General features: G+C 40.5%; 2 pseudogenes; both read right to left on the reverse strand.

Moving 5' to 3' along the window:
• Positions 1 to 334: 334 nt before the first annotated feature.
• LOC138032155 (ALK tyrosine kinase receptor-like) overlaps positions 335 to 15,000 on the reverse strand; it is a 28,052-nt pseudogene continuing 13,386 nt past the window's right edge.
• Positions 9,024 to 10,656, reverse strand: LOC138033296 (uncharacterized; annotated as a pseudogene).

The raw sequence follows: 15,000 nt of genomic DNA on the forward strand, positions 1-15,000 counted from the left end.
AAATTGACGAAAACATCGCATTTCTTTTAGGCCGCAACATACTTGATCGCATCCTCTTGATGGCTACTTAACTTTGAGATACCGAAAATCCCACAACCTCTTTTAATATCCTTCATATTGCCCGCCATTAATCTGACTTGTGTTCACGTGGACAAAGCGCTAGTACTTTGCGTGTTCCCTGCGTGTTGGTTCTGGCGTGTTCCCTGCGTGTTGGTTCTAGCCTAATTCTGATTGGCTAAGAATTTTACGTCACAGAAAACGTTTCGAAGCTCGGTTTCGCCAACCCAATTTTTCGGGGGAGAGAAACGACCGCCGGAAATACGTCTGCGTTTGCAGGCTAGATCGAGGAGAAAATGACGTTAGAGACTCAATAGTTTAAGAATGCAACGTGTGTGCACGCGGCTGAATTAAATATGCAATACGGGAGTTTCGGGCTTTCAGACTTTTATACTCGTGTTTTTGCACATATATTAAGCTCCGCGTTTACACGCTGAAATTTTTAGCTGGTGAGTCAATGACGCCACTTTTCCCTAGATCCAACCTTCTGAGGTGGTCCAACCGGTCACGGTTTGGAACGTGAGTAATGGCCGACCGTGATCATCCAAAACTTACACTAAAAGTAAACAGCCTTTGAATAAAAATCAAAGCTCGAAGTTTGCCAGTCAAGTGTTAAGCAATCACACTTTCAAAATCTGAAGGAAAAAAGGAAGTGATTTTTTGTAGTAGCACTTCAATAAACTCCGGAGTTTCCACCAGCAACACAAGCATAAGTACAAAGCAACATAGGCAAACTTAGTAGCGTCTTGATCATACGCATCTCTTGTTAATAGTATATCCCTTTCACTCCCAAGACGTGAATGCGAATTCTCCTTACTGACTACCTTAGATTACTTTTTATGCCAGTTATGTGAATTTGAAGATATATTAGACCAAAAAACCCCAGGTCATAAATTTCTTTATTCTCACCACCAGTCTGCTTAACAATGTATTTTGCTTGTGAGAAGAAAATTTATATCAATCACCTTTGGGAGTCAAAGGGTGACGCATGTATCGTCATCATTGAAAACCAACCTCAAAACAGTTTTCTTTTATCCAGAGAAAGCTAACGAAAACCGACAGCACAAATAGAAAGGTATTGAATTAGTGAAGGCGATGGTCCAGCTCGTTGTTTTAGACAAATGTGATTATCACCCGACCGTATCCGCTTGTATTAAAACAACAATCATTCGCTTGATTTTTTCCAGCATTGTAAGATCCTCCCCCACCCCCACAGGAGTTGGATTTGTTTTCTCCGCTACCTCCCCCAGAGTAACCTCCACCACCTCCCCCACCACCTCCATCTCCATAAGCCCCACCACCCCCTCCAAATCCTCCAAAAACATTGTTTTGGTATCCTCTTCCACCGTCTCCTCCCTGAAGAAATCCTTTGCCTCCTTCTCCACCAGTTCCCTTTGTACCACCAAAGTGAGTTGAACTTCTTCCGCTGGAATAAAATCCCCCGCCGCCGCCTCCTGCAAAAGCCATCAAGAGTATTTGACAAGTATTGAGCGGATTTTGTTTTTAAACACGTTTTCGTTGTTTCACTTCACTGGTTAAGAAGCACACCTTGAGGTGTGAGATTTAACACACCTTGTGTATATTTTGGAGTTTTGGATCTTTTTTCACTCAAATTTGACAATTTTTAAATTTTCTGGTTCTTTTAAGATGGCCCAAAGGAAAGAAATTTAACACCGAAATACTCGATGACTGTGGGCAAAACCAACACGGTGAATGCCAGAAAATTAGCATATCGATTTCGATGGCCTAGTGGATTTTGTTCAACAGTCTACAAAATTGATCATTTGTTTCTCATTACGAAAATTTCAACCAAGTTTACTCAGGAAAACACAGCTTCGGAAAAGCTATTCTGAATCCTTTAAGTGTCTCTGACTAAATATTGAGTGCTACACTATCCGTAAATTAGTTTGTCAATCAGTCCGCGTTCTTGATAAAACAAGCTCTTATTAATATTGGGTATTGGTATTCTATTATCATTGTGAGATCATTTGGCATCAACCTGAGTACATTGCAATTCGCATTTACCTGAGTTACTACTGTCAGCAGTATCAGCACCGTGTCCACCACTTCCTCCTATCCAGGACTGGTGCCCAGTGTTACCTGATGTTGTCGTAGATGCATCACATCCTGAATGCCTTGAAGTCACAGTTTCGACGCCTCCTCCCCCTCCAGCTACTATCAAAGGTGTGTTCGTTCCTCTGACTACAAACGTACCACCACCACCCCCTGAGGCCGATCTGTGGTAGTTAATACCACCTTCTTGACCAACAAGTATCTGAATGGTCTCGCCTTTTATTAAGCTAAAAGTTCCTATCATCCTGGCTCCTCTTCCCCGATACTGTTGACTATTGCTGTATGAATCGTACCCCCCGGCAGCTCCAATTGCTTCAATTCGGTAGTCACCAGTGTACGGAACTGTTCATCGCTGTATACCGCTGACCACTGTAACTTGACCGTCATGGTCTTTGTTTCTGTAAAAACGGCCAAGTGAAGTTGGACCCAGTCTTCCAGTTGCACCAAGAGTTGCGAACAAAGCGCTATATGCTGCATAATAAAAAAAACACAAACTAATAATTCAACGAACCACCGCCAAGGTATCCCCTCTTCCTCCTGGCGACTCACGTTGATACCCATGGAGCTTAAGGCAAATGTTTTATCATCCAATTGTGACAGTGACAACAGCAATGGCAATGAACGTTGATAATGACTGTGACTGTGACAATGAAAATGACATGGATCATGCTAATAACAATGGGAATCATATTGCCAACGGTAATCACAATGATAATGGCATTGTCAATGGTAATGACTGTGACAATGGCAATGACTGTGACAATGACAATGACATTGATCGTGACAACAATGGCAATGACGTTGATCGTTTCCCTAATATCATCGTTCCTTTTGAAAAAGCAGCAAAAAGTCCTACAATTTTGAAATAACAGCTACACATAGTACTATTTCCTGCAAAACCGACCAAACTACATTATGAAAATACGCATTGTTCTTATTTGAAAAGCAAATTGTGAACACAAAAGTGCGTAAACTTTTTAAAGCGTTCCTCTTGAAAGAAACATTTGTAAACCGGCTCTTTTGTTCTCTTTATCTGGAGTGTTATTCCTTTGTTGAAAACGATATGGATAAATAAATACCCACAGGTTGACTGTGAAATCTATCCTGAAAACATGTCTTCAATTTCGTTTACAGTTCAAACACGTTTCATACATTGGGGATAAGGAGCAAGATCGTTCCTGTAAATTAAAAAAATCTAAACGGAAAGGGAAACTGAAAAACAAGGCAACAACATAAGATAAAATAAAATAAAACAAAATAAAATGAAATAAAAGGAAAAAGAAAAAAAGCAAACGAACAAAAAAACAAAGGGAATAACGTGGAAAGATTTACACTTATATAAAGTCAAAGGCGCAAGAAAGCCTCGTCCTCGAAATTTTCCCCTGCTCTAAAACATCTCAAACAACTCGGAAACAAAGTTGATGACGAAGAAATACTTGCAGTTAAAAACGGAGGTACTGTTTTCATTATGCCAGTTGAGGATCTGGAAGTGCTGCCTCCGCGTATCCGTCATATCCAGCATACTTTAATAGATATTTTATTAACGGAAACAAGTTGGAGTTGCATGATTTTTTTAAAATATGGTGGATATGACGGATACACGGAGACAGCACTTCCAGATCTTTTAATGGCATACTGATTACTGCTCTTATTATTACTCTCCTATGTTACTGTAAGTGTTTCTCCGCCATCTCCGTAGTTTCCGTCTTGTTTCAGATATTTTATTGACGGGAACAAGTTGGATTTGCAAGGTTTTTTTAAAGCGTGGTGGATATAACGGATACACGGAGACAGCATTTCCAGATCTCTCAATAGCATGCTGATTACTGTCTGTTATTATTACTCCCGTATGTTACTGTAAGTGCGTCTCCGCCATCTCTGTGTTTCCTTCTTATCTTTATTTTTTTTTTTATGCCGAGGATGATTTAGAAATCAATTAATTTCTTAAAATTTGACATCCTCAACTGGCATACTGATTAGGGTTTTTGAACAGTACCTCCCTATTTAGCTGCAAGTATTTCTTTGTCATCAACTGTGTTTCCGAATGGCTTGAGATATTTTAGTGCAGGAGACAATTTTGAGGACCATGAATTTCCCAAAATATAATAGATATGACGGAAATACGGAGGCAGCACTTCCAGGTCTTTAACTGGTATAATGATTAGGGTCTAAGGATAATACCTCCCAAAGTAGGTGCATCTATGTCATTTCCTGTTTAAACATTTTTTTAAAGAATAGCTTTATCTTTAAGTTCTGTTTAAAAGCAGTTTCATATTTTTGCATGCCAAGTATTCCGTTGTTAATAAGCATTCAATTCTGTTCGCAGAATCCTTTCTTACTGTAAAACACATCGCTGCCCAAATATTAACAAGAAATAAAACATGCGATTTCAAAGGGTTTTCATCCATAGTTAAATCGTTCTCACCCTCTTAACATCCCTTGAGTATTGCTGATGACATTCTTGGCTCTTTCTTTGGTACTTTGAATTCTTGGGTTCGGATGGGATATCTGCCAGCCCACTGAGCTTCATGCTTTTCGCACTAGTTTGGAATAGGGCATTCTAATGTGCTACATTCACTAAATAACCTGACTTCCTATTATGGGAATAGTTTCCGTATTCAGAAAAATTGCGAAAAATTGTTCACTATGCATGCAGAGTGCTTGCTATCTATTAAAAGCTTTAAAGCAAATGAATGGAATACCAAAAGCATTTTACAGCCGCTATTTCTTTCAAATAGCACGAATACCCCAAGAAAACAAAAAAGCGTGACAGAATTTAGATCAGCTAATAGCTGAAAATGTATTAACGAGGAAGCGTAGAACATGCTGAATTCCGCCAAAATGTAGCGTATCATCGTTCTCTATCGGAATACACTTGCATTGCTTTCAAAGCAGGCACATTATTCTTTCAAAGATTTTAAGCCAGGGAATGTCAGACAACAGTTTCCATATTCAGAAAAACTGCGAAAATTTGTTCACTATGCAGAGTATTTGCTATCTATTGAAAGCTTTGAAACGTATGAATGGAATACCAAAAGCATTTTACCGCCGCTATTTCGTTCAAAGAGTACGAATACTCCAAAAAACAAAAAAGGGTGAGAGAATTTAAATCAGCTAATAGCTGAAAATGCTATAAAACTGAAAGGCTAGTAAGTTGCCCTCACCAGTTACAAGGTGAAACCGTGATGGCAACTGCTCCTGCTCGACAACTCAACAGTAAGGTATGTATCCTCCTGTGCTTTAACTTGTTTTTAGTCTGAGATTGAATTGTATAGTCTTAATTGGATTTAAACTGAGTAAGAGTACTGAACTTCCTTTTTTGTTTACTCTGCTGCAAAATATTCGAAGTGCCCTTGTGAGCAAAGTTTTACCCATCGTTGAAGAAAGATGTTCATTGATCTCAGCCAAAGTGACCTACAACACCTTGCAAGATACAAGACACCCAAACGATCCGTGGTTGGACATCTGCGTCAAACGAGACGAGTGCGACAAGGCTATGAAGAAAATCAAAGAAGTTGCATTTTTCTTTTCTTCATTTGCGGTTGTCGAAAAAAAAGTTGACGACAAGGAATGTGAAGAAGACGAAGAAGTATTTGTATTCGGAGGCAGTGTGGCCCAGTGGTTAGGGCGCTTGCCTTGAGATCCGGAGATCCCGGGTTCAAGACCCGCTCTGACCACTCGCTGAAATTGTTCCTGGTAGTCCCTGGTTCAAATTCCCAGCTGCATTTGTAAATAGCCAACTGGTTTGCCTCCGGCCAGTTGGGATTCTTAACAGTTGTTGTGATTCTGTTCCTTCGTTTCGGTGTTGTTCATTGGCCCTGAAAAGCCCCTATGGGGAGCGGTCAATTACGTATGTATTGTATTGTATTGTAAGATAACGAAGAAATGGCGAATAAAAGTTCTCAAAGTAAGAAAAAGATATATTGGCCTGCGATATCGTATTGGGTAGCTCTCCAATCTAGAGATGGCCTGAGAGTGTCAACTATTCCTGTTCATTCTGCGCTCCTGGACACTGGTATGGAAGTTTCAGCAAAATCTGTTCAAGAATATACGAGAGGAAAGGAAGACAGTGCCATAGCTCCTTTATGTACATCACTAAAAGACCACAATAACAGCTTCCTGCAAAGAAAAGTAGACAAGTCATTTGAGCATTGTTTAGAGTCACTGGAATCCGAGATTTTGGAAGAGCCCGTTCCCTCAATCCACGGCAGCGAACGTGTGGTCCGCCTACAAGTTACAAGTCCAATATTTTCATCGGATTTGAAAAACAGAGCCATCCCGGCTCTTATGAAAGCTGGTTTGGTGTTTGACGTTTTCGGGATAGAAAATATCAAAGAAGTGGAAAACCCTCAGTCACTTGGAAGAGCTTTGTCAAAGTCCCCCGTGGTCGTTGCATTAAACAAAATAGAGAGGGCCATGACAAAACTGGGCTACGCATTGCACAAAGGAGAAGTTTTTAAGAGAAATGAAGAGTCAATGTACACTTACGAACACGCTTGTTCCATCAAAAAGTTTATCTCGCTACTGGCAAACAACGAGAAATTAAAAGAGATTATCATTCCAAATTTCAACAAGCTTGAATCTATACTGGCAGACCACGAGTGCGAATTTACCAAGCAGCTGAAAATAAACTACGATCTCATTGAAGTTTCCAACAGTTGGTGTTTCTCCTTAAGTCGACGAGCGTTTGTCCTGAACTCAATCAAAGAAATTGGAGTAGAAAGTCCGCGAGCATTTTTACACTACGCTCACACTAAAGAACCAGAGGCCAAGTACTTCCAAGAAATTTTACAAAACAGTTTAAGCCCGACTCAAGTGGCATACTTCTGCGAATATTACTTGCGCCTTCTAAATGTCGGAATAAAGCAACACAAAGAAAAAGTGATGTGCTTAATTGGAGAGCCAAACACGCCAATCACTCGGATAATTCCTGCCAGGTATTTGCTATTTCTTTTTGTAATATCTTGTTTTGTTTTTGTTTTCAAGTGATTTATCAGTTAGAAATTATATGACAAATTGAAAAGTGATTTTGGACTATTGAGGTGGACGCTTGAGTTGTTATTCCTTATTTCTCCTCTAAAATGAGCATATGAAAAGGTAGAGTGTTCTCACGACGAGAGTGTGTATGAAGTTTATTGAAATTACTTGTCTTTTTCCGTTGACAGGTATATCGCAATGATAACCAAACAGAAAGCCTTCAACAAGAGTCTCGTTGACCAAAACACCCAAGTAATCCTTATGGATGAAGCACATGTGAAGCTTTTGGATCCAGATGACTGGAAAGTCTTGACCCAAGGGGGACTTACAGCACATGATCGGAAATACAAAAACTCTCGTCCACAAGAAATTCGGTGTCCCATGTTTATCACCTGTCAAACAGAATGGAGTTTGGTGAAGAACACAACGCGGCCATGGATGCTCGTCTGCGCAAATTCTATTTTAAGAGTCTGAACACTCCACCAGTCTCAGGAGTACAACAGTCATTACGAGAGAGGGCAATGGACTGTATTGTTTGGGCTAGCAGAGTGGCACGCACTCCCCCCTCCAATGCCTGGATCAGCGGCGAAGCCCAATGAATTTGATGACAAGGAGAAGGACAGAATCAAAACAATGGACCTGGATGACAGTGAAAGCGACCAAGAAGCACAAATCGAAGAAGGGCAGCAGACGACGATGTATCCGGAGAAGAAGACGACCAAGAAAATTCAGATATTGAGTCGACGTGTTCTGAAGGATGGGAGAAGAGACTTGAAAAGATTTCTGAGCTTCGGGATCAACAGCCATGCAACAGTCTGAGACAAAGGCAACTGGGCCTCATTGAAGCTGGAATGAAGCGCGCCACCAAGGAGCGAGAAAATGAAGCACGACAGGCTAAGGAGCGAATTCTTGCCGAGAGAAGACAACATTGGATATCATTGGGAATGATTCGAGAGGAAGATGCTCACTTGTTGGAGAAGGTTGAACCCCCATACCATCCTAGAATTGAACGGTCAAGGGAGGAGTATTTCACGAAAAAGAAAGAAGAAGAACAGAGAAATGTGCAGGATAAAGCTTCCAAATACTACGAGAACGAGTGGGTTTGGGCAAAGGAAAAAGAATTACGTGAGCTGCAAGAACGAGAAGAAACTACTAGAGATGACGACATCAAAAGAGCAACACATTACATGATTGTAGTTACCGTGGAAGCCCTCAAGTTGAACTTTAAGCGAGATGCGTTACCTGGTCTTTTGAGACTAGTCATAATGGAAAGAAGAAAAAGAGCGATAGAGAGAAAGTGGATTTCCAGAGAGCAGGCCGAGAGAGTAACAAGCGCATGGGCACCAATGCCATACCCATTCGACGGACAAGAAAGCGACGATCAAGAGATTTTCATTACGCTTTCTTCGTCCCAGACATCAACACCGAGAAGCACAAGCCAAACCGTCCAGAGAAGAAGATCTAGAAAACGGCCATCCCAAACAAGCACCCCAGTGCCCAAGAAAGGAAGAATAACAAACTTTTTTCAACCTAGCCAAAAATAAAGGACAGGTTATGTGATCATAAGTCTTCAAAAATAGAAAAAAAAGTTGAAATTTGTTACAAGGTGATTAAAATGAAAAAGAAAAAAAAGTGTTTAGCGCAGTCAACTCTTTGTTTGCCAACTGAGTTCAGTTTGTTCGAATTCATAAAATCCAATGTTATGATAACTGGATTTACTTTATTTACTTCCTCGATATGTTCGCAGAGAATTTGCTAAACTTTACGTCATCGGGGCACATTGGAAACGGATAGTTGACAACGAAGGCTTTTTGGTTATTTGTATGATGTTGACCGAGGATCAACTAAATTTCATCCGATAGAAGTTTAATGTGGGTATCCTGCCTTTTAAAAAACATGACTAGCTTTTTCTATGGTTAACTACATTTTGATCGAAATTTCCTGATCGCGCGATTTAAAAGAGAGTTCGGTTTTCGTCCTTTTTGAAAATGAAAATCTGGATCTCTAAGAATAGCTGTCCAATTTCCGAACCCATGGCGATCTAGTCCCATCTTTAAATATTTATCCTCTTCAGGAGTGAATAAAGAATCGGGCGTTTTTGAAGCATTCTGGCTTTTGAACTTAGTAGGCGTAATGGAAATATTGTCTTCTTCGGGGGTCGACCCATCGTTATTTTCTTGTTTTTCAGGCGAGGACGCGGATTTGTGTGAAAGTCTTGATCGCAGATCCATTTCTAACTCAGAGCCCTTCTCGCCATAAAGTGATTCCAAATATTCGTGCGCCTTGGCTGCCACCTCTGGGGATCGTTGCTTTTGATAATGCACTCTTGCCACAATAGAACTATGGAGCTAGCCGTCTCCACTATTTGTCGGTAACGAGTAGGGTGAACGTATTTTCCGATCGCGTCAAACACCAATTTGCTTATCATCTCGCCAAGTTTGTTGTGTTGGTCGCCATTTCTTGTGACTAAGACGTAGTCACAAGTTGGTTTTAGGTTAGGCCGAATATGGTCGATGTAGCCATCTAACACCTGCATGCTTGTGTCAGTAAGGAAAAGAGAGTCGAAGCCATATTTTCCAGTGGTTTTAAACATTTTCTGATCGACAAATCCATCGTTGTTCTTTGCTGAGCGCACCATTTCAACAGTTAAATACTGGTAGGTCATTGGGCGTGAGCCTTTAACCTTGATAAACAGATATACCGCAAGGAATTTTGTTGCAAAGGACAACTCCAGTGGAGATACATACCGTACCCGGTTTATCCTTGCATGCTTTGAGAACGTTCTCGTGGCGTGGCACGTAGCGCTTAACAACCTCCAGAAGCTCTTCTAGTGTGGCCCAATGTCCCTTGGATTCTAAGGTGTCGATGTCGAGTTCATTTGTCCATTGCAATCGCATCATTTTTGAAACTGGTTTACGGACTTTTTTCAGATAGGTTTCTGTAGACAACAAACCCATCAACACAACCTCGGATGCCCCGTTTACTTTTCTGAAATCCATCAGTTCGGCAATGGCGTCTAAATAACCAATGCGCCAATGTTGTATCAACAAATTTGAAGAGCAGATTAGGTGAGCACAAACTAAAGTCAATTATGTCCAGAGAAAGTTCTTCTTCGTCCTCGCAACAGAATTTTAGAAACTTAAGACATTTGCTAACGATTTGTTGCGCTTGTCGGTCACTCTTGCATCCCCCACCACTCCCTGTTAGCCAAGACAGAAGTTCTTCCACGATTACACTTGAGCGATCAAATGTAGGTACAGATTTTACTGTGAGGGTTGGACTTGTGCCGTTTTCTTCCTTTTTGGGACTCGTTTCTTCTTGATTGGGGACGTGTTTGGGTTTTTCATCAAAATAAATGAACCAGCCGTGCTTTCTCTTAACGTGTTTTCTGCAACCTCTTTGAGACACAAATCCATCATGGTTACAATCTTTGACTGGACAATGAAACAAACGATCTAAATCGTCTTCTTCCAAGTGAAGCCTCTTCGGTTTTGGAGATGCACTTGGAACTCTTGACCAATTTGTCTCTGTACTTCTTCGTTTGCTCATCTTGAATCTGGAAATCAACGTTTACTTACCCGCGACTTCGAATTTTAAGTATGTTTCTTGGCGGTTTGCGGACCAATCAGTTGGGGGTTTTGCGCTACCTGCCTCAACTTGCCTATTTTCGAATTCTTCTTTTTCTTCCCGGTATTGAAAACACAAAAAAAAGGAACAATAAATCTTGGACACCTTGCTAATTGTTCAGAATCAAACCATGTATCATTAACGCGAAATATCCGATTTATTCAAATTCGCCCAGGCCTGCCTAAACACGCCAAGATAGCTAGTCATAAAGACCAGAGAGTATTTTTCAACAAAAACAGAAAAAAAGAAAACGTTTAAGAATCTTCATATAAAATCGGAACTTCTCGTGGCCTACAAGGGAACTGTGTTCCTAATTAACGTATAAAGGACCAGTATGATTCGGAACAATGGTGTTCCTTTGTAATACTAATGGGAACTGATATATAGCACTTACATAGGAACAATCGCAAAGCAGAACAGGCTTTATCGGAACAGCTGTTCCTTTTTGTCGAGGACAATATGCGACTTTATGTTAAATATTAGGAACAACGAGTTCTTCTTCAATTTAAGGGAACGAGTAAAACAGGAACAACTGTTCTCTTTTGTTGTGAAAGAGACCAAAATAAAAAAAACGGACCGCACAAAAAAAGGACCTATTGTTCCTTACGAGACAAAAACGGAACATGGAGTTCCTTTTCAAGAAACTAATAGAAACTCTGGTTCCCAATTAAGCAGATTTGGGTTCCTAAGAACAAATATCACGGAGTACCTAAAGTTCCTTTAAGTGCTCAGTTTACTTGTTCCCATGTTGATTACAGGAACAAAAGCAAAAACGCGCGGAACACTTGCTTTTTTTGAAAAGTATCATAACTCGGTTTGAAGGCATTGAAATCATGGGAACAAAGTAAGTTCATTTACATGCTAGCTTCAAGACGCCTACGACAAGATATCGGGCAAATATAAGTTATATCAGGCCAAATTTTTGGGTGTCATTAATTTTGGGACACGTGTATGATAATGACTGTGACTGTGACTGTGACAATGAGAATGAAAAGGATCATGCAAATAACAATGGAAATCACATTGACGACGGTGATAAAAAATGGCATTGTCAATGACAATGACAGTGACCGTGTCACTGGGACAATGACAATGGCATTGCTCATGACAATAACAATGGCATTGACATGGGCTACGGCAATGACTGTGACTCCGACAGAGAGAAATGTCAGTGCGAGTACCATTAACAATGTCAGTGGCAATGACATTGATTATGAAAATAACAATGGCAATCACATCGACGACGCTCATCACAATCGCATGGGCAATGGCAACACTACTGACAATGGCAGTGACAGTGGTGATGACAACGACATTGATCATGACAATAACAATGTCAATCATTGCCAATTTTAATGGCAATGGCTGTGCCAATGTCAATGCCTGACAATGACTTTGAGAGATGGCTGTGACAGTACCATGGACAACTTGATGACGATGACAATAAAAGGTAGTAATTGTTTGAAGTTATAAACTTGTTATCATGGGGCTATTTTTAAGAATTTTGAGGTAAATCGTCACACCCCCTTTGGACGATAGGTGTTTGCCTCAGTTAAGTGATCCTCCTTTGAGTAGAGGTGTCATCTGAGACATTTCTATTTCTCAGGAGAGATTGACAACTTATTCCTTGTGAACAGTTCATCATAACCCGTGCCCTTGCTTATAGATATTCTTCCTGTTACATTAGCAACTTTTCTGGTGTGATCTCAGGTATTGTGAAGGTCTCACCACCAGCTAATCTCAATTTGAAACACAACCAAGAGCTGGCTCATTGAAGTCTACGATGCCAAAGCTACTTTTTCAATTTGGTACAGAATCGCATTCCTAGGCAAATTCTCGCCATCTGATTGGCTATCAAGACGAGGTATTTAGTGAGGAATTGCAACTTTAAAATGAGGCTGACCGATGTCGCACTCGTAGCAACGCGTGGTGTTACATAGCAACGCAGGCAAAAATTAGAAACAACCATGTTTTCATAGCATTTTTCTGTTTACAATGCAAAAATCTGGAGGAAGTGAGGAAGAAGGTTCTCGTGACTGCTGACAGTCGAGGCAGCTCCCTCAAATAACAAAATCTGAGTTTTAGGATTATGAGTTGTCGCACCATGGAGCTAAGATTTAGGACAACACTTTAAACGGAGATGACATGCGACTAGTGTTCTTTATTATACATTGGTGTCACCAGCTCTACTTTGATTGGCTATATGCACGCAGCTATAATTCTTGCTTGCTCTGTTTCTCTTACGTCATACCTACAGACAATAGATTTTTTATGTAGAATTGACGTCATACCTACAGACAATAGTTTTATGCATGAAGAAGTGACGTCACCTAACACACTAACCAGCAGAGAAAAGGAAAGCAGACTCTGCCAACCGCAGAAACATTCTTTAATTGACGGTCATCCAAAGAAATGGATGAGTCAGTCCTCTTGTGTTTACAAGTGCAGCTCAGGAATATGCATAATGGTTCGGTTTTCGCATGATAGCGATAATTATCAAGGTCTCAGTTTGTGTGATCCGCCTCAGCCTTCGGCTTTGGCAGATAGCACAAACCTTGGCCTTAGTTAATTGCTATCATGCTCAACATCGTCCAGTAATTGTTAATTGTTAATTGTTACCTCTGCATGTTTTCCCGTCTCCAATGTATCCTGGCTTGCAAGTACAGTTGTAAGAGCCAAGAGTATTGGTACATAAGGCATTAGCTTGACAAATAGACGGCGAAGCCGCGGCACATTCATCAACGTCTACAGCAAAAGACAAAGTCAATTTTAGTCAGAAGAAGAAGAAGGATTCAAATTGTGGAGGATAAGTGGTACTATTGTATCTGATTGTGACGACCAATGATGGTGATGATGATGATGATGGTGATGGTGATGGTGATGGTGATGGTGATGGTGATGGTGATGGTGATGGTGATGGTGATGGTGATGGTGATGGTGATGGTGATGGTGATGGTGGTGATGGTGATGATGATCAATGATGGTGATGATGATGATCAATGATGGTGATGATGATGATCGATGATGATGGTAGGGACGATGGTGATGGTGGTGATGGGAATGATAATTATCGATGATGATGATGATATTGATGTCGTTGTGTGTGACGATAATTCTAAATTGTTTCTTTTCAGAACCTGACCTCTTATGAAACAACATTATTTCCTGAACTTCACAAAAGGACTGTTGTTATGTTGTTGTAACACCATTAGTAAAAGGAATGGAATTCTCCGGCCATAAATGGAACTTTAAAATGTAGTAACAATGCTAATCGTAAGCGTGAATCAATCACCTCATCAAAGTTGTTTTAACTAGTTAGTGGGATGGTACAAAAGGACTTACATTTCTCAGATTTCAGATATAACAAAAATACGGAGGCAGAATATTACTGGGCTTCTACTGAATGGCTTCCCTGGAAGAAAATGTACTCGTTCTACCAGCAGAATACATGTACTCTTTTCCGAGCCCACCATCGTTTTCAAATCGTGTAGATTCTGTAACACGTTTAAACAATTCTGTTTCTTGAAAGTCGATTTTAATGCTTTAAGTGTTGTATTTATGCACTCGGTTTTTTCAGTAAATTGTGTGATGAATTTTATGATTTAACTTGTACAGTCTGTCGCTTTTTTCTCAGCTCACCTTTACAAGTTTTTCCGTCGCCAAAGTATCCTGGCTTGCAAGTGCAGTTGTAAGAGCCAATTGAGTTGTTGCAGAAGGCGTGAGCGTCACAAACGGGGGCTGAAGCTGTACATTCGTCGACATCTTGAGAAAAAAGCAAAAAAAAAAAATTGACAACAGTTCCCTCTCCTCCTCAGCCCAATAGGTCATTTCCGAGTTCATGTCTGCCTCTTCTTCAGAGCAAGTCCAAGTGCGAGGTTTTTCTTATAAAAATTAGTTCCATTCATATGTAAAGTAGAACTAATTACCATCACAAAAACTTGGCACTTAGACTCGCTTTGAAGAGGAGGCAGACATGAACTCGGAAAAGGCCCATTAGTTGCCAGTTCCCAAGGCTCTTACGATTTGGGCGCGGAATTGGAAAAGATGTCATAAATGGCAAACGCAAACAGAGGCAGACTGAGGAATGTGAAAATTGGAATGCTGAAAAGTAGGATGAATCTGCAGGAAAAAAGATCAGGTGCATCCAAAGGAAAAAGGATATGGGAAAGACCAGAGGAAGATGATGATGATGATGATCATGATGATGACGACCATCTGATACCAAACATCAATCTCAACTTCAGCTGTAACTTTGTTCAACTTTAT

This window comes from Montipora capricornis, chromosome 14 (genome assembly GCF_036669925.1).
Source record: "Montipora capricornis isolate CH-2021 chromosome 14, ASM3666992v2, whole genome shotgun sequence".
In the NCBI taxonomy this organism is placed as follows: Eukaryota; Metazoa; Cnidaria; class Anthozoa; order Scleractinia; family Acroporidae; genus Montipora; species Montipora capricornis.